This window comes from Dermochelys coriacea, chromosome 19, assembly GCF_009764565.3.
Source record: "Dermochelys coriacea isolate rDerCor1 chromosome 19, rDerCor1.pri.v4, whole genome shotgun sequence".
NCBI classification, from domain to species: domain Eukaryota; kingdom Metazoa; phylum Chordata; order Testudines; family Dermochelyidae; genus Dermochelys; species Dermochelys coriacea.
The window spans coordinates 14,874,735-14,899,724 of NC_050086.2; the positions used below are offsets into that span (position 1 = coordinate 14,874,735).

General features: G+C 46.1%; 1 long non-coding RNA gene across 2 annotated transcripts; it reads left to right on the plus strand.

Annotated features, from left to right (window-relative positions):
* Positions 1-1,236: 1,236 nt before the first annotated feature.
* On the plus strand, positions 1,237-9,385 carry LOC119845465. 2 transcript variants are annotated; one of them, XR_005289602.2, is made up of 3 exons: positions 1,237-1,788; positions 3,814-3,867; positions 6,500-9,385. It is a non-coding gene; the product is annotated as an uncharacterized LOC119845465 (long non-coding RNA). The 2 variants fall into 2 exon arrangements; XR_005289601.2 differs by having other exon boundaries at positions 3,814-3,862.
* Positions 9,386-24,990: the final 15,605 nt, after the last annotated feature.

The following is a 24,990-nucleotide window of genomic DNA, read 5'->3' on the forward strand; positions in this document are numbered from 1 at the left end:
TGTATCTGATGAAGTGAGCTGTAGCTCACGAAAGCTTATGCTCTAATAAATTTGTTAGTCTCTAAGGTGCCACAAGTACTCCTTTTCTTTTTACATTGACAGGAGTTCATTTACCTTGAGCTGCAACTGAAATTACACTGAGCCTCTTTCCCGAGACATTGATATTAATGAGGCTAATTTTGCACCAAAGCAGCAAAGAGGCTGATTAATAATAAATGAGGTTTAAATGGGCCTGTATCTCAGAAAAGAAAATATGGGGAGGTTATTTTTATTTTTTTATTTATTTTCCTTGCTAAGATGTATGGGAAAGTGGGGAAGCTGTGACTGACCACTCTGCAGACTGTATGTAGTAATTAATTACCATGCTTAAACATAGCCCACTATCTGCATACCCTAATGTGCCCTGAAAATACAGATGGGACCAGTGTTCCTAAAGAATACTAATACCTGCAACTATCCAGAAGCTTTCATTCTATGATTTCAGACGACCAGATTCTCACACTGAACAGTATCTTGCTCCATGAAAAGACTCACTGAAGGCAATGGAACAATTCTTGCAAGTAAGTTGCTAATGAACTGGAGTAAGGATGTCAGAGTTTGACTCAAAGTGATCTACAAATGGGAGTCAGTGTTATCCTCCTGTTACAGTTGGAGAAACTGAGGTACAAAGAAAGGGATTGACTTTCCCAAAGGTCACTCCATCTACACTGCAGTCAGAGGTGTGGTTGCAGCATGTGTAGACATATCTGAGCATTACTTTTGTTCTAGTTCAAAGCTAGTTTAAATAACAATAGCAGCAAAGTTGTGGCAGCCTGGGCTAATCACTTGGGTACATACCCAAGGTATCCGGTAGGCTTGTACACCCTATGCTGCCCCCGGATTGCTGCAGCTTCACTGCTATGTTATTTAAACTAGTTCAGCCATGTTTACACAGTCTGCAGTCACACCTGATTGCCGGGTAGACACATACCCTCCACATAGGAGCTGGCAATAGGACTCCTATTTCTCAGTTCTCCTGCTCCTCTTGTAACCACTAGCATGACAAGGCGGGGGCACCCTTGTGTGACGCTTGCCAAGTCTGTAGGCATCAGCTGAGTGCTGAAAAATTGATAGCTGGGAACAGCCCAGCCCATCTCTATGTTAGTTTTGCTCACGGTAGGTATTAGCCTTATAAGAATATATTTAGTGTTTAGACTCTATGAAATGCTTGTAGGTTGCTGCCTGCACTAATCTCATTTGGAATGTGTCTATCCCATGCTACAAGGTAAAATATAAATTTGTTTTATAATTGTAAAAATGCCTGCTCTGAACATGTGAACTCAGACAAGAAGAGTGGCTCCTTCCACCCATCGAGGAGGGCTATCAAAAAGTAAATGAGCCATTGTAGGGCAAAAGTTTTGTTGATTGCCCCATCCACCCATGGAGAAGCACATGCAGAAGGCCTTGGCCATCAGTTTGAATGCCAGAAGAGGGAACTAAAAATAGCGAATGAAGATTTTCCATCTCTTTGCTGTTTGGACTCTCAGATGGACTGGAGCTAAGAAACAAATAGCAGAGATCCCCAGAGTCAACCTGGGTTAAGTCCTAAAGAGATATTCAATACTGAAGGATTGCTATGTCTGTCACTTTTTGAATGAAACAAACTCATTTATGCATATATGTTTACTTACTTTAACCTGTAAATAATTCTCTTGTTTCTTTTTCCTAGTTAACAAACCATTAGTTAGTTACAGGATTGGCTACAGGTGTTGTCTTTGGTGTGAGATCTAAGGTACAAATTGATCTGAGGTAAGTGACTGGAACTGAGAGTAAACTGAATATTTTGAGCTTTTTGGTATAAATGATCATTTATCACTCAGTCCAGCTTGCCTGGCTGGCAAGATAGAGAGTCTAAGGGGACTGTCTGTGACTCCATGATAAGACTGTTACAGAGATCTAGGAGTCCACATTTGTTACCGGGTTGGTGAAATCTAGTTATCAACATTTTGGGGTGTCTGCTCTGAGGTTGGCACTCTCAGTCATTAGCCATTCCAGACACTGTGACCCCTGGGGTGAAAGGAGAAGGGACAGCCAAGGGCAGAAAGTGGGAGGAATCTAACTGGGAACAGTACACATTTGTAAGTAAGGATTTATAGGATCAGGAGGTTAGGGTTTAATTCTGCAGGGTGTTGTGCATTTGTGGCAAGAAACCAGCATTGTTTAGGGTCGAGCACTCACTGGGTGGGCAGCTCAGACAAATCAGTGCATCAGCCAATCAGCCTAGGGATCCTGAGAACACAGAAATCCCAGATTTACAGTTTCTTCCTAGTTTGAATCAGACTGAAACTACCACTCAAACCACCACAATTGAACTATAAAGAGATGGTCCAGACCCAGAGGCCTCTGATAATGAAAAATAGTATTTAATAAACACGAGCCACGTTTTTCAGGCCTCGGGAAAGGTTGGTGCCCAGTTCCAATACAGGGCAAAGATTTGGGCCAGCTCTTATTTCAATGGAACCAATTCACTTACTTCAAAGATTTAATGGCCCTTAAAAGGTTAAAGGCAGCATGATGACTAATGATGGTGAATCTGCTGCTGCTCAGGGGGATAGAAGTTGCAAGGAGCAGAAGACATGGAGGAAGCAGTTGAAGGGAATGGATCAGAAAAGAAGAGCTGTGGGATTTCCCCACCCTCTCGTCTAAAATACAAGAGAAAGCAGTGGGGCTGCCATTTACCTCCCTGGAAATGTAAAACCACGCTCCTGGGCAAGTTATCCAGGGTGGAACCTGGGACCTCTGAGTCTTAAAACATCAGCCTCTATTGCCTGAGCTAAAAGACACTTGTCTATTAATGGAGGGGGTAACCAGCTCATCAGTCTCTAGCAGTGGCCCAGCCAGCACTGTAGAGGGACAGAGTGTTACATTGGGCAGGGAGGGGTTGTGCAAACTGTGTATATTAAATTATCATGGGAAAATCTATCCCCCTATCTGCTCACAATAGCACATTTTGCATGCCTCAGGCAGAAGGACTGTGTCAACTGGGAGGCAGTTGTATGGGGAGTGGGTGACAGAGGCAGAGTTACACTGGAAGCAGTGTGATTTTGGGTGGCTGGGGTCAATAGGGGAATGCTATTCAAGAGCCACCAGGTGCTGGAACCTTAGCAGCTGTGAGTTCTCATGTTAATCGGGTTACATAAGATACATTCAACAAGACAGTGAGGTGCCTCCCCCACTCTGGTTAAGGAGTGACAGTGTACGTCTAGACCATGAGCTGGAAGACGAGACTTCCAGTCTGAGGAGACCACCCATGCTAGCTCTGATCAGGTTAGCAAGCTGAAAAAAAGGTGTAGCAACCATGGCATGAATTGGCAATGACTCAGATTGGTACATACTTGGGGTAGCTAGCCCTTCCTCCTGCTCGAACTGCTGCAGCTAGAGTCTATTTTTAGCGTACTAGCTCAATCAGGTGCAGTGCAGGTATGTCTCCTCAAGCTGGAAATTATACCTCTAACTGCTGTGTACACATACCCACAAACCCTCATCCTAAAACAGCCATTCACATACTACATGGGATCTCTGCCAAAAGGCTATCCCCTCCTCTGCACTCAAAATGCTTTACAATCATAAATTCATTAGGCTTCAGTACTGCCACTGGTTGAGATTCTCTGAATTGGGGAAAAAAAATCCAAATGTGAAGAAAATTGGATTTTATTTTTAAATTTGCTAAATTCTCCCCCTTTGTTCAACCCAGGTCTACACAGAACCCCCATGTGAGGAATGCAACTTATAGATGTTTAAATAAACTAAATCTGCACCTCTGTTTTTCTACAGTGCATGGAACAACGGGATCCAAATCTCAGTTGGGACCTCTAGGAATACAGTACGGTAACAATGAAAATAAATAAATAATGATATTCTTTTAAATAGGTTTTGAGGCTACCATTAAGGGGCCATAAAAGAAGAGAGATAATTTGGGACTCAATCCCAAAATGAGGCCACACAAAGAGATCCCTGCACACACACAGCACTCCACTGAATACACACATGTGTCAGCCTGGAACTCACAGCAGGAGTGGAGTCTTGGTCTCTGAGTAAACAGCAGCCTTTGCACAGTAAGGGGCATATACAGAATATTATATACCAGGGGTCAGCAACCTTTCAGAAGTGATGTGCTGAGTCTTCATTTATTCACTTTAATTTAAGGTTTTGCGTGCCAGTAATACATTTTAACGTTTTTTAGAAGGTCTCTCTCTATAAGTCTATATATTATATAACTAAACTATTGCCGTATGTAAAGTAAACAAGGTTTTCAAAACGTTTAAGAAGCTTCATTTTAAATTAAATTAAAATGCTGATCTTATGCTGCCGGCCCGCTCAGCCCGCTGCCAGCCTGGGGTTCCGTCCACCTAGGCCGGCAGCAGGCTGAGCGGGGCCTGCGGCTGGGACCCCGGCTGGCAAGGGGCAGGCAGCCAGAACCCCAGACGGGCAGTGGGCTGAGCGGCTCAGCCCGCTGCTGGTCTGGGATCCCGGCCAGCCCACACAGAGTGGGTACCTACCTTCTCCCTGGTTCTAGCCCATTCTCTTCCTCTCTCTCTGCACTGAGCTGAGGGTGGGAGTGCACTGAGCACAGGGCTGGGGGTGAGGGAGCAGGCTGGGGGTTGGGGCGCAGGGTCTGGCCAGGAGCTAGAATGAGGGAGGGGGCTCAGGGTTGGGGCAGGAGGTTTGGGTGTGGAGTGCTTACCTGGGCAGCTCCCATTTGGTGTAAGGGGTGCAGGTGGGAATGTGGGGGGTGTGCAGAAGCTCCTGTTTGGTGCTCAGGTGGGGGTGGGAATGTGGGGGGTGCAAGAGTCAGGGCATGGGGTGTGGGGGGGCTGGGTATGTGGAGGGTGCAGGAGTCAGGGCAGGGGTCTGGGGTGTTTGAGGAGGGTGCAGGAGTCAGGGCATGGAGTGGAGGGGGCTGGGTATGTGGGGGGGTGCTGGAGTCAGGGCAGAGGGATGGGTGTGTGGACTGGGATTGTGGGGGTGCTCCCAGCCCCCTGCCCAGAGCGGCTCACAGCAGGGGACTGGGGGATATGCCCTGATTCCACCCCCTTCCCCAAGGCCCCGTCCCCATCTCATCTCCGCCTCCTCCCCAGAGCGCTGCGGCTCCAATTCTCCCCTGCCCCCGCAAGGGCCATCAGCAGAGAGGGGGAGGGGCAGGACCCCAGCACACTGGGGGAAGAGGTAGGGGAGGGGGGAGAGGAGGAGAGGCAGGGAACCAGCACACTGGGGGGAGGGGCAGGACCCCAGCAGGCTGGGGGAAGAGGTGGGGAGGGGGAGGGGCAGGACCCAGCATAGTGGGGGAAGAGGCAGGGGAGGGGTAGAGGGGGAGGGAGGACCCAGCACGCTGGGGGAAGAGGTGGGGGAGGGGGAACTTGCCTGCCCTGCAGCAGCAGCCGGTAGGATCAAGCTTCTTCACCCTGCCCCGCGGGGGGCAGAGAAGAGCGGGGCGGGGCGGGCAGGATTTTTAATGGCTCACTGCTGCCTGCCGGGGTCCCAGCCTGGGTTTGGCAGTGCGCTGAGCAGGGCTGGCGGCTTGGACCCAGCAGGCAACAGCGTGCCATTAAACATCGGCTCTCATGCCATCTTTGGCACATATGCCATACGGCGCTGACCCCTGATTATATACATTCTCCCCAACTAAAAACTAGCCCTCATCCAGCACCCGTTAAAGGGTACTGTAGTCTTCAAAATTGCAATAACTGACCTTGGAGAGTTGAATGCAGGAATGCCTTAGCTTCATTTTGCTGCAGTATTTATTTATCTGTGCTGAGTACTTTGGAGAAAGATTAGGCAATTTTTTAAAACTGACCACCCTCTGGTGAGGTTTCTTGGGGTAGCAGAGAAACTAAGAGCCAACCACATTCTAAACTGACTACTGGGTTAATTCCCCAACCCCTCCATACACACATTTTTATTTAAATTCACACTTTTTGCCTGTCTGCTTTCAGTTTATGCAAAAGCTACAAGAGAAAAAAGAACAGGAGTACTTGTGGCACCTTAGAGACTAACACATTTATTTGAGCATAAGCTTTTGTGGGCTACAGCTCACTTCATCGGCTGCATAGAATGGAACATATAGTAAGAAGCAGAGACTGGGAATGGCTCGGTCATTACACTAATTGAATCTATTTTCCCATGTTAAGTATCCTCACACCTTCGTGTCAACTGTCAGAAATTTGATTATCACTTCAAAAGTTTTTTCCCCCTGCTGATAATAGCTCCTCTTAATTAATTAGCCTCTTACAGTTGGTATGGGTACTTCCAGCTTTTCATGTGGTCTGTATATATAAATATCTTCTTACTATATGTTCCATTCTATGCATCCGATGAAGTGAGCTGTAGCCCATGAAAGCTTATGCTCAAATAAATTTGTTAGTCTCTAAGGTGTCACAAGTAGCTCACGAAAGCTTATGCTCAAATAAATTTGTTAGTCTCTAAGGTGCCACAAGTACTCCTTTTCTTTTTGCTGATACAGACTAACATGGCTGCTACTCTGAAACCTACAAGAGAAAGTTATTCCTGCTGTACTTCCAGTCCCACTGCAGACTCAAGGCTCCACAGAAAAGTCATCTTCAAGCCAGGGCCGGCTCTAAGTTTTTTGCCGCCCCAAGCAGCAAAAAGAACAAACAAAAAAAACCTGCTGAATATGCCACCACCAGAGAGAACAGGAACGTTGGAGGGAGCTGCCGCCGAATTGCCGCCTATGGTGAGACCCAAGTCAGAAGAGTCGCCACCGAATTACCGCTGTGGGAAACAATGGAGGGGTGCTGCTGCTGAATTGCAGCCAGGGCTGCTGCCGGAGTGTCACCCCAAGAACAGCCGGAGTGACGCCCCAAGAACAGCCGGAGAGCCGCCCCTTCAGCAGCACCACCCCAGGCACCAGCTTGCTTAGCTGGTGCCTAGAGCCGGCCCTGCTTCAAGCACATTTTATAACATACATAAATACATACATAACACACATACTCAACTTTATTGCTGGGGAAAGATGCCAGAGAGCTTAACCCAGAGTGTGAGGTTTTGTATTTATCCATAAAACAGGAACAGCAGTGAGACCTTCCTTTGCCTGGAGTGATAACTTACAAGTGCTCCTTATGCTTTCCAGCTGTGGTGCCTATCAACACCAGCTGTTTTTGACACCAAAACGCACCTGCTGGGAATTGGACTGAGACACCCAGAACTCTTTGCCCAGAGGCCACTGAACAGTCATTGCATAACAATAATTGGTCGCTACCAATTTGCGATGGAGGTGACCCACAATCTGGATATGAAAGGAGCCACCACTCCTTACTAGTCCCCTGAGCCATCCAACTCCCCAGAATACAATAACTCAGGAATGTCTATCCAAGAGGAACCTCTGAACTTTTGGAATCATAGTCTGTGGTGTGAATGGTGCATATATCGACCCTCAGTTAATAATGTCATGTGGCGGGTTGGGCTAGACCAGTGCCCTTCACTCAGGATAAATGTAACAAGTAAGCTCCTTTACGAAACAGATCACTGAAACAATAGGAGCTACCACTCAAAACACAAGCCATGCAGGGTCAGTCAGAAACTGAGCTAGGTGGGTGGAGATGTTTTGCTGCGTGTTATTGGGTGGAGAGAGCGCTTGTCGAAACAGATGGGACAGAAGGCAGCAAGGAAGCACCAGATGCAGCCCGTGAAGTACTAGGAGCATGACTTTGAGAAAAAGCTGAGAGAGCTATCAGGTTCAGTACTGGCTGGACAGGGGCTTAAGCAACAGTGAGCACAGAAACTGCCTCTTGCCGTGTGAGTCCGACTGTGTTCAGTGAAACAGGACTCGGCGGTTTGGAAAAAAAATAGTTCTGAAAGATTTTGTTCAGATTGAACATCTGAATTTTATTATAGATCACAGAGACCCCAGCTGAGACCAGGCCCCCGTTATGCTAGGAGCTGTAAAGACACAAAGTAAGAGACAGTGCCCCAAAGGACTCGCAGTGGAACCAGACTAGAAATAGGAGTGGAAATGACTTGCCTATAGGCACAGAGCAGGTCAGTGGCAGATCCAGGAGTAAAACCCTAGTCTGCCTATTCCTAGACCAGTCCCATCTCTCCACAGGACCATGAACTGATGGAGTTGAATTCCTGGCTGGTTTATATCCTGATGTAGAAAGATGGGTTAACTTTATAAAGAAAGGGAATGGTGGAAATAAATCATGGAATCCTTCCTTTTTCTGGTTCCTAGAGGGGACCAGGAAGTGTTGTAGGAAGAACTTAATACAATGAGGGATGGCTGGATAAGAGTAAGAGCTCTCTGTGCAAAAGCACACATCTATTACCTCTCTGCACATGCAGCAGAATGAGGCAGAGTAGCAGTGAGACCGCAGCAATATAATGATGCATCACAAATGTATTTTCCCCAGAGAGAAACACCTCCCAGGCAGCAGGCCGCGTTCTCCCCCAGCTTGCAGAATGAAAAGTGCATGCGTCATTTCAAAGTGGTGGCTCTTACTGGGGTGACAGAACTGAGTTTCTACGCGAAGAGGAAGAACTGTAGAAAGAACTATGGAAACGCATCCCAAGGTTGAATTCTGGAACAGCGGCATACCCTTGGACTGGGTGAGCACCCTTCAGTAGGTGTTCAGGGACTCGAGTGATGAGGGCCAGGTAAGTAGATGATAGATAGCTGTAGCTAGTTCTTCCTTCATGCTGTGTAATTTCCGGAGAGACAGTTCCGGCAAGCATGGCTCCTGTAGGAACAATACATATAATAGATATACCCCTGATCCTTCCTTAAACCTTGATCCTCACATGCACCATCAACACTTTTGGTGGTGTGGTTAGGGGGATAGAGGAAGGTAGGCAGGGCCCATAGCTGTAGGCAAACCTAGCTTAAGACATCACATTAACATTTAACAGCCTAAGTCAGGTCCATTGAGCTCAGCAGTAATTAAAGCACATTTGACACTACCCCAAGATGATACCCAGAAACACAGACCAATGGAATTGATTGACCAGAGAGGCTCTTCCCCATCCCCCAGAGCTTGGCAGCAAAGTCTATGCGAATTAGGCATCTAGTATATAGCATCTCTCTATATAGCCAACCCCCAAAGGCCTATCCACCATATTAAAAATGAATTGCTATTTTGTGCAGGTGTGTGCGAATAACGGAAACAGTCAGAAGTCCTTTATTCGGTCCCTCGTTACTGTGTGCCACCCTCTGCAGGGAAATATTCACCGCAGCATTAAATTTTATGGCTATAATGACTAAAGGTCCCTACTGAGATCCGGGCTCATTGTGCTAGGTACTGTACAGAGAGACAGTCCCCACGCTGAAGAGCTTACTGCTCTACTAAACAAGACAGGCAGCGGGTGGGAGGAAGACATGCAAGCAGAAGGAATAGAGAGGTTAAGTGACTTGCCTACGGTCATACAAGCTGTCTGGGGCAGAGTAGGAACTAAATTCAGATCTCCTGAGTCCCAAATCAAGTGCTTTAACCACCAGACCGTCCTCCTCAACACCTGAGCATCCAGTGCACAGCAAAAGACGGAATTCTCTTCTATTTCTAAAAGAACGCAGTCAGGAGAAAAAATCTGCATCCACTTCATGTGCAGTGTAAGTCCCCTGAAGTCAATAACAGAACACCTGGGTTAAGTGTGGTATAAATAGATATTGACAGTCTTGGCAGGTGTTATGAATAATGCATAATGGGACAAAGTTCTAGCACAAAGTGCAAACGTTCCCAAGCTCACACATACAAACCAACACAATCACACATACCAAAAAAAAAAAAGCAGAATTATTGTCCTCTTTGCTTCAAGCAAGAGACATCCCTGACAATCTGAATATTCCTGCCAAGAACATGAATCCTTTGTGCAGGGCTGCAGGCAAAGGTGGCATTCCAAGACAAGGGAGTATATGCAAAAACCTGGCCAAATGTTAACTATTTGGGCTGAAATTTGCCATTTGGAAGCCGGATTAGAGTAGGGCTAGAGGAAAATGTCTATGGTTAGGACTGAATCCAGTAAGTTTCAATCTAAAAACAGGATTCTTCTCTACTCAACTCTATCAAAATGCCCTTAACATTTAGAGGGCTGGGTATCCCAACAGAAGGGATATTAATTCTGGAGAGCTGGAACCTTGCAGAGTCCTTAAAGAAAGGCATCCATCTATTGGGAACCAGTGGGGCAAAGAGGAGAGAAGAATGGGATCCTACAAATTTTGGCATTGCGTCCTTCATTTCTCCAGCGGCAGCTATTTTTACTAGTAAACTAGGGATGAAGTTGACTCTTAAGTCTAAACGTACACAGTATGTGAAACTAACCCTTACACTCAGTACTCAGAAGCGGAGCTTTATTTCAGGCCAGTTTCTAGTTATGAGGGCTAATTCAATGGATAATTATCTTGGGCAACAAAATCAAAGGGCCCTGTCCTGAAATTCTCACACTAGCAAAAGCCCCACTCAAGTCAACAGTTGCCTGAGTAAGAGCAAATGACCTATTTGCCTGGGGGCTAAAAACATACACGATCGGTGAGCATGTTAGACCCTGATCCTGCTATCTGGTTCATCCACGCAGGCCGCTGTGGCCAACTGAAGTCACATTAATGGGGCTCTGCGTGAGTACAAGATTAATAGATTTTAAGGCCAGAAGAGACCATTGTGATCATCTAGTCTGACTTCTTCTATAATACCCGCCAAATAACTTCTCCCAGTAATTCCCACATGAAGTCCATAACTTCTGGCTGAATTAGAGCATATCAAGACAATGACACACCTGCATGTGCAATGCACACACCTACTGGGTGTGGTGCTCTGTTCCCCTCTAGTGGCACTGAGACCACTTAGAGATTAATGAGTCTGCTACGGCAGCCATGTGTCTTTTAGCTCATGCAGTAAAGGCTCATGCATTTCGCTCCAGAGGTCCCAGGTTCAACCCCACCTGCTGATGACCAGGGTCTGTCAGTGTTACACATGGACCAGGTGGCAGAATCTAGGGGCTGGGGATGTTATCCACAGGAAATGAGCGTGGTGACATCATAGATGGTTCAGCAAGTTGGGTACCAGGTTCTGACACTTCTCAAAAGGGTCACCGTGATGGGCTGTCCACTCCAGACAAAACTTGAGCAGGTCAAAAAGGACCAATTAACCCACAGACTGCACCTGGAGGGGAGCCAAGATCTGACCCAGCCTAATGGCTGAGGAGGCCCAGCTGGGCGGGCACAGGCTGAGCCTATATAAAACCAGGCAGTGGCGAGCAAGAAGGACTGTCTGGAAGGGCAGTCACTGTCTAGAGAGGAGGGGAGTTGGCTAGGTACAAAGAAGAGGTCTAGGGGTAGAGTAAGCCATCGGATCCTGCCTTGACTCTGGCAAGAACTCAAGATGGGGTGAAGCAGCCACAGAGATCAGAGGAAGCTCCAATGGTAACCCAGAGGTTGGCCAGAAGACAGTGGGGGAAAGATAGGAAAGAGCCCAGGGAAACAGCAACAAGAGTGGAGATTGGGCAGACCATGGTTGCTGGGCATAGGGTCCCTGGTCTAGAACCTGGAGCAACGGATGGGCCTGGGTTCCCCTGTTGGCCATTGGGAAAGTGGCACAGACTGGGCAGTGGAGCAGAAGACTGTCTGAGATAATTTGTCCAGTAGGACTTTGATATCCTGGAAGGGGAGGACTATAGTGAGCTACCCAGAGGGTTGGGTCATAAAGCAAGAGTAACGTGAGGTCAGAGAGACATATACAGAGAGTGTGCACACATCCAAGTGACCACAGGGTGAGCAACCAAAGGAGGGGTCAAGGACTGGTCAAGAACTAATCCACAGAAACAGCACAAGGAGGCTACCCAGTGACTAGAAAACCCCATGCCAGTCATTATTGAAAGTTACACTGAAATCATGTCACTGTTACATGAAAGGGAACATGTTAGAGTGTCAGTGATACAGATAAAAATATAAGATGCTTTTTTCAGAGCCCTCTTGTATCCATTGGAAAAATGGGATTTCTGGAGATGACTGGAGAATAATTAGCTGAGTCATTTATACATAAAATAAAAAGATAAGAATGTAGGGTAGTAGGAGATGCAAAATATGACTCATTGGATTAATCATCATCTGTTCAGAGTATAAAGTTTAAAGAACCGGCCCAATTTATGTGGGACCCATAAAAATACACAATATTTTTCCTCATGTTCCCTGTGCAGTAGCAAACTTATGCTATTCCCACAGCAGGATAGGCACTGTGATGACCTCAGTGCATGACAGAGGCAAGTAAATGAAAAACCACCATGTTTACTTCAGCTGCAAAATTGTCATTGACTTCACTAGGAGCAGGATTTGACCCTTACAGGAAAAAAATGCACAATGTTTGCTAAAGGGAAATGGACAAAACTAGAAAGGGTTTTTGCTTTAGTGTGTTTGTGTTGTTTTTAATATGAATTTGGTACTGGATCTGGGGCAGTATCTGGGTGTGTTGACCAAAAGGTAGGTTGAAGACATTTTACTCCTGGGGGAATTCTGTGCCAAAAAAATTCTACGCACAATATTTTCAAATTCTGAAAAATTCTGCAAATTTTATTTGTCAAAAATAACACAATATAATCACACCAGTTTCAATTATTTTGTCCATTTATTTCAAAATACCTGTCAACAAGTATGTCTGTAATAATGCAGACAGCAAAAGAGATTCAGGAAATGTTTTTTTGACAAATAGATTCCTTACTAGACATATTAATACAGAACTCTGAGTAATAATTCATTTAAACTACAATACAGAACCATATTTACCGCACCCCTCAGAAGCAGTGCAAAGGCTTGGGGGAGTCAGGGGTAACAGAAGAGCTGAGGGAGACGGAAGTAATTGCTTGGAAGGAGCCTGAGTGTGAACTTGGAAGGTTGTTGGGTATGGGTGGGAAAAGTATGGAACAGATTTTGGAGGGTGGGGAGGGATTGTTAGAGTGCTTCCCCCATGCAGACACTGGCTGACCCCTAGCTTCTCCCATTGAATCAGACACATCTGTCCCTATCCCCATGTGTCCCTTCACCCCCATTTGTCCTTGCATCCCCTGTCCACATCAACCCCCCACTCAGACACCCACTGCCCCATCCCCCTGAACCTCCACCCCATCCCCATGTGTCTCTGTGCCCCCACTCATCCAGCCCCCCATCCCCATGTGTCCCTGTACCCCCTCCCCCTGTCCCCACGTGTCTCTGTGCCCCACTCAGCCACCCCCAATCAGTGTTTCCTCTAATTTTTCCCTCCCATGTGCAGAAAGAATTTTGTTATGTGCACCACTATGGAGGTGATGTGTGGCCTTCATATTGGTGCACAAAACAAAATTCATATGGTGGGGGTGGGGCTTGGAGTGTGGTAGAGGGCTCAGGGCTGGGGCAGAGGGTTGGGGTGAAGGGATGTGAGGGCTCTGGCTGGGGGTGCAGGCTCTGAGATAGGGCCAGGGATGAGGGGCTCAGGGCTGGGGCAGAGGGTTGGAGTGCAGGGGCTCCAGTTGGGAGTGTGGGCTCTGGGGTAGGCCAGGGATGAGAGACTCAGAGCTGGGGCACAGGGTTGGGGTGCAGAGGTGTGAGGGCTTCAGCTGTGAGTGAAGGCTCTGGCATGGGGCTGGGGTTGAGAGACTCAGAGCTGAGGCAGAGGGTTAGGGTGCTAGGGGTGTGGGCTGTAGGGTGGGGCCAGAGATGAGAGGTTTAGGGTGAAGGAGGATGCTGATGACTATGATGGGGAGAGAGAACTCCCCCCCACTCTCTCTCTTCACAGCAGCAGCACCTGGGTTAGGGGAGAGAGGTGCCTCTCCCCACCGCGGCAGCTCTGGGGCTGGGGCTGCAAGATAGGCACCCATCCTCTGGTCCCAGCAGGTGCATGCCAAGGGAAGGCCATGCTTGGGACCAGGACACTCCGGCTTGGTCCGGGCTGCTCTGGCCATGCCACCCCAGCAGGTCTGGGCACCCTTTCCGTGACTGGGTCCAGGCCACTCCAGCAGTTCTTGGGGCTGGCCCAGGACACGCTGAAGCAGTGTTGGGACTGGGGGAGGGTTGCCCCATGCCCCTTCAGGTTGGAGGCCAGGCTAGGTGGGGACCCAGGAGGCATGCCCTGCCCCTGGCAGGTACCTGGGCGGGTTCCTTGAGCACCTGCATGACACTAAATAGGCTGCTGCATAGCTGCGCAGCTTACAGGGAATTTAGCCCCCCATCCCTATGTGTTCCTGTATCCCACCCCCATGTGGCCCTGCGCCTCCACTCCCATTCATCCCCTGCCCCACTCTGTCCTCCCTCATTAGCCCTTATGAGCCCGTCTGACCCTCCAGCAGCCCCATGCTGTCTGTCTCCCCATAGCCCCTATCTCCTGACCTGGCCAGATGGCACGGTTAAGAAGGCAGGCTCTTTCTCTTCCCTAGCTGGCAGGGAGCTGCTACTCTGTTCTATTGCCACAGCACCCTCTGGTGATCAAAAATCAGAACTGCAGCAACTTTCCATCACAAGGTTTTTTCTGCACAAAATAATAAACAATATGCATGGCTCATTAATTATGTGTGTGCACAGAATTCCCCCAGGAGTAACATTTTCATTGGTACATTGTATGATGGGTTGTCACTCCCGGGGTGAAGTCTGGGAGCCATGGAAACCACTGTGCCCCTCTAACCACCCAGCTGGGTTGGCCGTGCTCATAGTGCTTTGTTAGAGATAACAGGGCCTGGTGAGGCTGGCTGTATCACCCAACATGACAGCAGATGGCACCACTCACCCAAACTGAACTACCTGAGTGCAAACAGCAGACCACAGCCAATGTCCCAGCTCCCCAGACACCCCCCCCCGGTGGTATAAACCCCAAATTATACCGTCTTGCACTGCACTGGGATCTGTACAATGTACGCTCATATATAGTTCACCCCTCCCTCAATCTGGAGATTAATATGCAACAAACCCTTGTTAACCAACCTGAGATTTTTCCCCACACACTTCACTCAAAGGTACACTGGTTTAGATAAAGCAAAATACAAGTTTATTAACTACAAAAATATAGATGTTAAGTGATTACAAGTGATAGCAAACAGGTCTAAGCAGATTACCTAGTAAATAAACAAAACTGCAAACTAAGCCTAAAATACTAGAGAGATTTGGTATGAGTGAGCAATCTCTCACTCTGGCTGATGATACAAGAGGTCCACCAGGTTTCCATACACAGGCTAGAAATCCCTTTAGCCTGGGAGCAGCACTTCTCCCCTGTTTAGTCTTTGTTCTTCAGATGTTTCCAGGAGTTCTTTTGTGTGGGTAGTGAGACCCCTAGGTGATGTTACACCCCACCTTATATAGATTTAACATATAATGGGAACCCTTTGTTCCAAAAACAGTTCCCAGCCCAGTTTGTGGAAAAATACAGGTACCCAAAATGGCGTTCAGTGTCATGTGGTCTGGTCACATGCCCTTGCTGAGTCATAGCAGCTATTACTTACAGGCCAGCTGAAACATTCACAGGAAGGCTAAGCTTTTCCACAGCCCATTGTCTTTGTTGATGAGCCATTAGTAGTGTCTAGCTTCATCATTGTTGTATCTGAAAGGCTGGCTGTGGATATTCTCCAGAGTAAGCACATTTGAAATACAGATTCATAGTCAATATTCATAACTTCAGATACAAATGATACATACATACAAATAAGATAATCATACTCAGCAAATCATACCTTTTCCAGTGACACATTACATGACCCATCTTGTACAAAATGAATCAGAATTATGCCATAATCATACAACTATGCAGAATATGGGTTGCCATGTCACACATTGTATGCAGTGAATCTGCATTATATGCTAGAAATAGCTTTAATTAGAGCTGTGAAAATAATAGAAACAAAAATAAAACAAACAGGTTTGGATCAACCAAACACTGAATGTTTAAAATTTCTGACAAATTGAAAAAGTCAAAAAATTCATTTTGGGTCGAACAAAACATTTAGCTTGACATAATACAAAACGTTTCTTTTCAATTTTAAGCATTTTTTAAAAAACGTTTTTAATGCTTAAAAATAAAATTAGAGGACATTTTTAAACAAGAAGTCATTCTGAAATTAAAAAATCAAGATATTTCATTTTAATATTTTGGAATTTTTATATGCTTCCCCACCTCCCAAGCTGGAACAATTCACTGACATTGACACCAATCCACAAAATGTTCATTGACTTGAAAGGGCATTTTTTTCCCTCCAAAAAAAGTTTCAGTTGGAAATTTGCTATATGTGTATGTACAATGTCTAGCACAATATAGTCCTGATCTTGGTTGGAGCTTCTCAGAGCTACTGTAACACTAGTAATAAGGATGTACTTATGCAGTGCCTAGGCCTTGTGCTGGCTCAGAATTTCGCCCTGCTTTGTGTACTAATCACCCTGGTTTGCCAGCTGCTCAACAGCCAGCTGTGGTCACTGGCATTCGCTGCTGTGTTATACAAAAGACTGAAAGATAAGTGACCTTGACTAGCCTTGAAGGACAATAATAATCCCCTTGAAACACATGGCTCCCAGTACTGTATTGCTCTGATGAGACAGAATTCATAAACAGATAAAGGAAATAACTAAACCCACTACATTTACCAAGCCCATTAAGCACAGATGTGAGATCACTGCAAGCCAATCAGAAAGCTGGAGTCCAATGTTCAGCGCTCTAAAGCTGTTTCAGATTACTGGACATCTTGACTTGCAGAATTTACAACATTTTATAAATGACAATCGTCTTTGGGGCTAAAACATTATGTTTTGCAACTTATGGACAGCCAGTCTCTCTTAACCATACTAAAATTTTATGAGGCAGCAATGGATGTGAACAGCTGTTACGTGCTGTTACGTACAAACCTCACACCCCTATGGACATCCAGAACTTAGAAGATCTACTTTTTGTGGCTAATAAAATAATGTTTTATGGGGTGGCCTTCCATCAGGTCACAATCTCAGCATCACTCTACCAAAGTCAATGGAACCACACTAGTTTGCACCCATGGAGGATCTGGCCTGTTGTGCTGAGTGACATAGTGTGCGCTCATCACAAAAGCAAAGACATCTTCTTCTTTACAGGGGTGCCAACCCCAAGTATTACAGAATCATGAGAACAGTTCAAAAAAATCATGTGATAAACAAAATGTTTTGTTTATTTCCCCTCATTTATGAGCCTTTTGGAGGTCACATTTTCAATCTTTTCTCCACAGTCATGAGGACTGCATTACATGCTAAAGGTGATCATATGATCTGTCTTCATGGCAGTTAAGAGATGTGATATAGATAGATCAAAGCTAGCTCGCCTATGTCTACACACACAGCAATCACACCTTACCAATGCAGTGTAGACATACAATAAAGATTAATACAGTAAGCGAACCCAATAAGAATGCAAGTGGCTCTGATTAATACAGCTGAATTCAGGAAGTGGATCATCATCCTCATTTATGCTGTGTTTTTTTTAAATCTAGCAAGATGCTTTTCTAATGCATAGTCATAAGCAGCCTGGAAGACTTGAAAACATTACTGTGTGTGGCACACCCGTGCTTGTTGATCAGCAGCAGCAAGTGGCAGCCAAAATATGGTAGTAATCTGGTGTCCTGTCTGGCATGCAAAAAGAAAAAAAATAGTATAATTCAAATGGGTCTGAATCCATGTTTCCTGGAACATTGTGGCATCATTTACACCAAGGCAAAGTGAGTGATAAAATGTTATTGTTCTGGTATGGTAGCATTTTACTCCCTTTGGCATTGAGGTAAGTAACTACATGAGGTGCAGGGCAATAAAGAATCAGGCTTTTTATATTCATCTTCAGCTTTTCCAGATCAGGATAGGGCATACTGCTCACACTCAGCACACCCTGCAATAACCCTGGAGACTGAAGTCTTCTGTTTATCCATGGAACACAGACAGTGGCAGTACAAATTTCCCTTTCGTTGCTTTGCTAATACACTGGATCCCTGACACATTACCCTGAGGTATCTCAGTGGAGAACCAGGCGACTGGGATGAAATATAATCCTGGCATCTGTGTAAATCCAAACCAATATGCACACACACACACACAGAGTGAGCCCACAAATAATGCAGATTAATTTATTTCAGATAATAAATTATTCAAAAGCAAAGATGCGCTTAAAGAATTAAAGTTGATGAACTCCTACAAAGTGACAGACATCTAATCAGTTTCAATATAACAAAAAACGATCCCAGAGAAATATAGGGAAACATGAAATGTAAATACGAAAGTTGTCCGAAACATAAATCACGGCAGAATGTATTAAACACGCAAAATACAAATGTCCATAAATCAATGTGAAATGAGCAGGCCTCCCATCAGAGGATCAGGAAGAAACGACTTTGATAGCACCTGGAAAAAATATTGGAGTAAAACTGACACACAAGAGGGAAGCCCACAACAAAGGTGAACCAAAAATGTGACAGATTTAAGTCTTTTTAGTTTTTGATGATCCTGGCTTCCAGGAACCTCCTTGCTATTCACAACTGTTCATCACAGAATTGGGGTAAATGGTTTGCAGGAAGGATGGTCTTGTGGTTTGGGCTCAAGTGAAATTCAGGAGATCTAGGTTCAGTACTGACTAAATCATGGACTTCCTGTGTGTCCTTGAGCAACCGGCCTGTGGCTCAGTTTTCTATCTATAAAATGGGGATAATGAATCCCTCCCTCACGGCAGTGCTGGTAGGATAACATCCACCAGTGATTGTGCGGTGCTGAGGTATTATATGAAGGTCATGTCAGTAGATAGAGCCAGATCCTCAGCTGGTGTACTCTGATGTAACCTTGTTGGCTTCAGGGGAATTACATCAATTATTCACCAACTGAGGATCTGGCCATGGTATGGAAAATTATGTGGATTGAGATAATAGTAGCAAGGACTTTCTTCTAACATAGCAGAGCCTAAGCACTGCACAGACATAAGAGACAGTCCAGACCCGCAATATCTTACAACCTAACCAGACAAGACAGAAGCATGGGGGAGAAAAAGTTGTATTATTCCCATTGTACAGATGGTAAATGAAATACGGATTCAGTGATTTGTGACTTGCCAAGGTCACACAGGAAGGTCTGTGGCAGATTTAGAATCTGAACCCTTGTTAATGGAGTAATAATCTAGTTCCTTAAACACAAGATCAACCTTCTTCTTGATCGTAAAGTAGTTAATGATGATGCAGAAAAGGCAGAAGTATTTGGAAAGAAGTAGGATGATTTACTCATACAGCATGGTGAACTATTTTGCAGTTCATTACTAACTAAGGAGGACTTAAAAAGCATCAACACTAAGGATAGATATTTTTAATGTAGCAGGCCTCGATAACTTGCACGTAAGAGTCCTAAAAGAGTTCTCTGAGGGGATGTCTGATGTAAATCTCTAATGACTCTTGGATACTAGGGAAATTCCTGAAGACTGGACAAGTGCTAATGTTGTGCCAATATTCATAAAGGACAAGTGGGATGACCAAGGTAATTAAAGGCCAGTTATCCTTACATCAGTCCTGAGCATACTTATGGAACAGTGGCTATAGGATTCAACCAATAAAAAAATTAAAGACGGGGAATACAGTTAATTCCAGTCTATATGTTTTTATGCAAAATAAGTCTTGTCAAACCAAACTGATTTCATTTTTTGATAAAATTACAACTTTGATTAATAAAGGTAACAGCATAGATGCAATTTACTTTGGTTTTTGTAAGGCATTTGGCATAGTACCACAAGGTACTCTGATTGGAAAATTAGCACTGTATAATATCAATAAAATACATGTTATGTGGATTAAGAGTGGGCTGACAGATCTCAAAAGGTAGTTGTCAATGGGGGAATCATCATTGAATTGGGGGATATTTCTAGAAGGGTTTCACAGGGATTGGTTTTAAGCCCAAAGCTATTCAGTATTTTTATCGGTGCTCTGGAAGCAAATGTAAAAATCACTGCTGATAAAATTGGCAGTTGACACAAAGATTGGCAGAGTGGTAAATAATAAGGACAGGTCAGCCATACAGAGAGATCTGGATTTCTTTGTAATTCAAGCCCATTCAAACAAAAGGTATTTTAATTACAGCCAAATGGAAGGGCCTCTATTTGGAGGGGGGGGGGAGAGAGAACAGGCCCCTTCTACAGAAGGGGCGGGGGGGACTGTATCCTGCAGTGATTCTGAAAAGGATTTAGGGGTCATAGTCGGGGCCATCTTTAGGATTTATGGGGCCCTATGCAATATTATTAAACTGGTGCCCCTATGCCCGATGGCAGCCCAGGCTCACATGTCTATTTTAGAGAAGGGTGGTCTTTTGAAGGATTTATTTAAAAATCTATATGTCTGAAAATCCAAGCATTTAAGGCTAAAGATGAATACTCAGATTGTGCATCTAAAAATCTATGCAAGGATTTTTTAGAGATGTGATTTTATAATCTTCAGCAAAACAATATTTTTAAAGCACATTTTAAACTAAGGTCCTGTAGACTAACATGTTCCGAGTACATATTACAATAATGCACAACTGTTTTTGTCAGTAAATTCAGAAACTGACAGTATATACTTAGGGGTTGGCAAATACCTGTTAAATGGCTTCATTACCACTTGAATGGCTCTGTAGCATATCGAGCACTCACAGCACCTCCTGTTGGTCATCCAGGAATTAGCTCTTTCCAGCCTCAGAGTACCTCCTGCTGGCCGGTGTTTCACCTGCCTTGGGCCCCATGCCCCTCACCTTGGCGTGCTGCCCCACAGCAGTGCCCCCACACTCTGGGTCTCCCCTCCCAGGGGAACCCCCTCACCCTATGCCCACCTTGCTTCAGTGGCTACTGCCAGTCATCATCTAGCCCCCTTCCTCTGGGGCAGACTGCAGTCTGTAATGGCCACTCATCACTGGCAAGGGGGTTGGATCTGCTGCCTTTGCCTATCCCCAGGCTGCCCCTCTTCAGCCCCGATATCTGCTTAGGCTGTAACAAGGCCTCAGCCTGGGGAGTTGCTAGGCTGGAGCTCCCCAGCTCCTCTTGACCTTCCCCAGCACTGCTCTGCATACAGTAGTACCCTGAGCACCCAGGCAGCTAGGTCCTTCCCACTCCAAGCCCTGGTCTACGCTATGAGTTTAGGTCGAATTTAGCAGTGCTAGAATGATTTAACCTTGCACCTGTCCACACGATGAAGCCATTTTTTTTTTACTTAAAGGGCTCTAAAAATCGATTTCTGTACTCCTCCCCCGACCAGGGGATTAGGTCTGAAATCGACCTTGCCGGGTTGAATTTGGGGTAGCATGGTTGCAATTTGACCGTATTGGCCTCCGGGAGCTATCCCAGAGTGCTCCATTGTGACCACTCTGGACAGCGCTCTCAAGTCAGAAGCACTGGCCAGATAGATAGGAAAAAGCCCGTGAACTTTTGAATCTCATTTCCTGTTTGGCCAGCGTGGCAAGCTGCAGGTGAGTGCAGATCTCATCAGCAGAGGTGACCCAGAATCATAGAATCATAGAATCATAGAATATCAGGGTTGGAAGGGACCCCAGAAGGTCATCTAGTCCAACCCCCTGCTCAAAGCAGGACCAAGTCCCAGTTAAATCATCCCAGCCAGGGCTTTGTCAAGCCTGACCTTAAAAACCTCTAAGGAAGGAGATTCTACCACCTCCCTAGGTAACGCATTCCAGTGTTTCACCACCCTCTTAGTGAAAAAGTTTTTCCTAATATCCAATCTAAACCTCCCCCATTGCAACTTGAGACCATTACTCCTCGTTCTGTCATCTGCTACCATTGAGAACAGTCTAGAGCCATCCTCTTTGAAACCCCCTTTCAGGTAGGTAATCGATGGAGATGGAGTCCCAGAATCGCAAAAGAGCTCCAGCATGGACCGAACAGGAGGTACAGGATCTGATCGCTGTATGGGAAGACGAATCCTTGCTATCAGAACTTTGTTCCTAAAGAGGAAATGTGCAAACATTTGAAAAAATCTCCAAGGGCATGTAGGACAGAGGCTATAACAGGGACCCACAGCAGTGCCGCGTGAAACTCAGCCTATCAAAAAAACAGAAAGGCAAATGGCTGCTTGGGGTCAGAGCCCCAGACATGCCACTTCTATGATAAGCTGCATGCCATTCTAGGGGTACAGGCACCCACTACCCCTGAGCTTTGACTCCTTCAATGGATTATCACGCAACAGGGATGTGCATTTTGGGGACGAGGAAGATGATGATGAGGACGAGGAGGTTGAAGATAGCGCACAGCAAGCAAGCGGAGAAACCGTTTTCCCTGAGAGCCAGGAACTGTTTCTCATCTGGACCTGGAGCCACTACCCCCCAAACCCACCCAAGGCGGGCTCCTGGACCCACCAGGCAGAGAAGGGACCTCTGGTGAGTGTACCTTTGTAAATATAATACATGGTTTAAAGCAAGCATATTTAATTATTAATTTGCCCGGAAGACTTGTGAGCATTCACAGCCAGTACAGCTACTGGAAAAGTCTGTTAACGTGTCTGGGGATGGAGCAGAATCCTCCCAGGATATCTCCATAAAGCTCTCCTGGATGGTCACTCCTCATGGTCACCTGTTGAAATAGAGTAATTTTATTAAGGGGACATTCAGAGGTGACTGTTCCTTCTGGGCTGTGTGCCTGTGGCTGAACAGAAATCTTCCCCGCTGTTAGCCATGCAGTGGAGGGAGGGGTGAAGCGATCATCCCAAAGAATTGGGTGCATGTGGGGGGGGGGGTTAGTTGGGTTTGTGCTGCACGTTAACCTGAAAACCGCAGCCCCTCCTTTTAAATTGCCAACCCATTTTAAATGGCCAACTCAATGGCTGCTTGGTATGGGAAATGAGGACTCTGGTGTTTGAAACTATTCCCACATGTTATGAAAGTTAAAGAAGCCAAAAGACTGTGGCTTACCATGGCTGCCTGCAAGCCAAATTCTATTGCCCTCCCTGCATGTGTGATCTCTCACAACAAACCGGCAGACCCTCAATATAGGAGGCAAAATGCGACCTTGTACCGAAAGCACATGTGATATGTAATGTTAACAGCAAGGTTCACCATGAAACAGTCTACCCATTGTTCTCTAAAATGTGTCTTTTTAACTACTACTCTCCCTTTTTTTCCCCTCCTGCAGCTGCAAATGTTTCAACGCTCACACTATCATCTCCTTCCCAGAGGCTAGCGAAGATTAGAAGGCGAAAAAAAACGCACTCGCGATGAAATGTTCTCTGAGCTCATGCAGTCCTCCCACACTGAAAGAGCCCAGCAGAATGCATGGAGACAAGCAATGTCAGAGTCCAGGAAAGCACAATATGAACGTGAGGACAGGTGGCGGGTTGAAGATGATAGGTGGTGGGTTGAAGATGATAAGTGGTGTCAGCTTGCTAGAGGATCAAACTGATATGCTCCGGCATATGGTTGAGCTTCAGGAAAGGCAGGAGCACAGACAGCTGCTACAGCCCCTGTGTAACCAAGCACCCTCCTCCCCAAATTCCATTGCCTCCTCACACAGATGCCCAAGAACGTGGTGGGGGGGGCCTCCGGGCACCCAAGCACTCCACCCCAGAGAACCACGCAAGCAACAGAAAGCTGGCATTCAATAAGTTTTAAAGTGCAGTCTGGCCTTGTCCTTCCCTCCTCCACCACCCCACCCAGTGCTTCCCTCCTTCCGCACCCCTCCTGGGCTACCTTGGCAGTTATCCCCCTATTTGTGTGATGAATTAAAAAAGAATGCATGAATTTCAAACAACAATTACTTTATTGCCTCTGCAAGTGGTGGTCGAAGGCGGGAAGGGAGGACAGTTGGCTTACAGGGAAGTAGAGTGAACTAAGGGGGTGGGTTTTCATCAAGGAGAACAAACAGAACTTTCACACCGTAGCCTGGTCAGCCATGAACTAGTTTTTCAAAGCTTCTCTGATGCACACCACACCCTCCTGTACTCTTCTAACTGCCCTGGTATCTGGCTGAGTGTAATCAGCGTCCAGGTAATTTGCCTCAACCTCCCACCCCACCATAAATGTCTCTCCCTTACCCTCACAGATATTGCGGAGCGCACAGCAAGCAGTAATAAGAATGGGAATATTGTTTTCACTGAGGTCTAATTGAGTCAGTAAACTGCACCAGCGCACTTTTTAACTGTGCAATGTCCAAATGCACATTCCACCACCATTCTGCACTTGCTCCGCCTATAGTTGAACAGCTCCTGACTACTGTCCAGGCTGCCTGTGTATTGCTTCATGAGCCATGGGAGCAAGGGGTAGGCTGGGTCCCCAAGAATAACTTTACGCATTTCAACATCCCCAATGGTTATTTTCTGGTCTGGGAAGAAAGTCCCTTCCTGCAGCTGTTGAAACAGACCAGAGTTCCTGAAGATGAGAGCGTCATGTACCTTTCCCAGCCATCCCATATTGATGTTGGTGAAACGTCCCTTGTGATCCACCAGTGCTTGCATCATCATTGAAAAGTACCCCTTTCGGTACCCCTTTTTGCTGCCTTGGTGATCCAGTGCCAAGATAGGGATATGAGTTCCGTTTATCATCCCACCACAGTTAGGGAATCCCATTGCAGCAAAGCCATCCACTATGACCTGCACATTTCCCAGAGTCACTACCTTGATAGCAGCAGCTCAGTGATTGCATTGGCTACTTGGATCACAGCAGCCCCCACAGTAGATTTGCCCACTCCAAATTGATTCCTGACTGACCGGTAGCTGTCTGGCATTGCAAGCTTCCACAGGGCTATCGCCACTCACATGTGAACTGTGAGGGCTGCTCTCATCTTGGTATTCTTGCGCTTCAGAGCAGGGGAAAGCAAGTCACAAAGTTCCATGAAAGTGCCCTTATGCATGCGAAAGTTTTGCAGCCATTGGGAATCGTCCCAGATCTGCAACACTATGTGGTCCCACCAGTCTGTGCTTGTTTCTAGGCCCAGAATTGGCATTCCATGGCATGAACCTGCCCCATTACCACCATGATGTCCAAATTGCCAGGGCCCATACTTTGAGAGACGTCTGTGTCCATGTCCTCATCACTCTCATCACCGCGTTGCC